The sequence below is a fragment of the Nannospalax galili genome, unplaced genomic scaffold, assembly GCF_000622305.1.
Source record: "Nannospalax galili isolate Female #2095 unplaced genomic scaffold, S.galili_v1.0 scaffold4354, whole genome shotgun sequence".
Taxonomy (NCBI): domain Eukaryota; kingdom Metazoa; phylum Chordata; class Mammalia; order Rodentia; family Spalacidae; genus Nannospalax; species Nannospalax galili.
In genome coordinates this window covers 1-2,318 of record NW_008334078.1, presented here as the reverse complement: position 1 = coordinate 2,318, position 2,318 = coordinate 1, and the positions used below count along the sequence as shown (strand labels likewise).

The window sequence follows — 2,318 nt, the reverse complement described above, 5'->3', positions numbered from 1 at the left end:
GGCTGTTCTTGCAGAAGACCCGGGTTCAAATCCCAGCACCCACATGGCAGCTTACAACTGTCTGTAACTCCAGTCTCAGGGGATCCCACAGCCTCTTCTACCTACATGCAGCAATACATGCATACACATAAAATAAAAAAATAATTAAAAAATTTTTTTAAAAAGCTCAACAACAACAAAAATATAAAATACAAAAATTACTCCAAGCCGTGTATGGTATACGTATTTGTAATCTCAACCTTTGAGAGGCAGAGGCAGAAGGATTAGAAAGAAGTTCAAGGACTTTCTCTGCTACACACCAAGTGTGTGGGTTTGAAGGAGAAATGTCCCCTACAGGCTTCAAGTATTTGAATACTTGATCCCAGTTGGTGGAGCTGTTTTGCAGAGGTTTAGGAGGCATGTCCTTGATGGGGCTAGCAAGGCACTGGGGTGGGAGTTTAGAGCCTTGCCTGGCTTCCAGCCTGTGCTTTCTGGGCATGCTTGAAGTTGTGACTGCTCAGCTTCCTGCTCTGGCTGCCTCTGCCGCCATGCCTCCCCACCATGATGGACTCTCATCCTTCTAGAACCCTAAGCCAAATAAACTCTTCCTACTATAAACTGCCTTGGTCATGATGTTTCATGACAGCAACAGAAAAGCAACTAATGCAAGTTCACATGGGCTCATGTTCTAAACAACCAAAAAGAAAAAAAAAAAGGCAAACCACTCCACAATGGAAAATTCTAATGATTAATGAATAATAACTTCTGCTACAAGTGTATATTATTTTTTTTCTTTAAGACGTCTAAGAGGCAGCCAGGTGTGGTGGTGCACACCTTTAATCCCAGCACTTGGGAGGCAGAGGCGAGTGGATCTCTGTGAGTTCAAGGCCAGCCTGGTCTACATAGTGAGTTCCAGGACTGCTGGGGGTACAGGGAGACCCTGTCTCAAAAAAGATAAAACAAACAACCCCCCCCCAAAAAAAAACCAAGAAGTTAAGAGGCACACACCTATAATCCTCAGTCAGGAGGCTGAGGCAGAAGGATTATGATTTGGATGCCGCTTTGGGGTATTAAAAAAAAAAGAGCCTACTCTTCCTGTAAGTGGCCTGAGGTGACCTGTGAAAATGATTCGCCACTCTCTTGACCCAGAAAACCCTACAAAATCATGCAAATCAAGAGGTTCCAATCTTTGTGTTCACTTTAAGAACACATGTGAAACTGCCCAGGCCATCAAGGGTATGCATATCCAAAAACCTACCAAGTATCTGAAAGATGTCACTTTAAAGAAGCAGTGTGTGCCATACTGGAGGTATGATGGTGGAGTTGGTGGGTGTGGCCAGGCCAAACAGCGGGGCTGGACACAGAGTCCGTGGCCCAAAAAGAGTGCTGAATTTTTGCTGCACATGCTTCAGAGTGCAGAGGGTAATGTGGACTCTCTGCTCACTGAGCATGTCCAGGTGAACAGATCACCCAAGATGTGCCGCAGAACTTACAGAGCTCATGGTCAGATTAACCCATACATGAGCTTTTTCCTGACACATGGAAATGATCCTCACTGAAAAGGAACAAACTGTTCTTAAGGCTGAAGAGGAGGATGAAATAAAAAGATATCCCCGAAGAAACTGAAGAAACAAAAATTTATGGCATGAGAATAAACTGAGCATAAAATAAATGCAGATAAAAGTTAAAAAAAGGAACCTCTTCATCAGACAGCCAATCAATCATCAATCAATCATCAATTAATCAGTCAATCAATCAATCAATCAATCAGAGGCTTCATGCTTGGGGTGGAAGCTCAGAGGAAGAATACATTCTTAGCTTTTGCAAGACTATAGATCCCTTCTCCAATACCAAGAAACAAAACAAAACAAAAAAGAAAACTAAGAATATTACACAATTTGCTTAATTTAAGCTTTTAAATAAAATCCCTGCCTAAGGGTCCCAAGGCCCATAAGCAAAATCACTCTGGATTGGTTTTACTTGAAGATGAGTTTTCTTATCTTTTACTATGCATAAACACCTGGACTAAATTCTGTGGAGCAAACACGAGACGACTAGGCCAAGGCACAGAAGACATTTGGAAGCATTCAAGTGCTGGGGCTGGAGAGATGGCTCAGCAGTTAAGAACAATGACTGTTCTTGAAGAAGACCAGAGTTCGAATCCCAGCACCCACATGGCAGCTAACAACTGTCCGTAACTCCAGTTCCAGGGGATCCAACAGCCTCTTCTGTCCTCTGTGGGCATTGCACGACATGGGTGCACTTACCTACATGCAGGCATAACGGTCGTACACATAAAATAAAAATAATAAATAAGATATTTTAAAAAAAGAACACTG

General features: G+C 42.7%; 1 pseudogene; it reads left to right on the top strand.

The window, feature by feature from the left end:
* The first annotated feature begins 1,057 nt into the window (after positions 1–1,057).
* Positions 1,058–1,628, top strand: LOC103730819 (annotated as a pseudogene).
* The last annotated feature ends 690 nt before the right edge of the window (positions 1,629–2,318 follow it).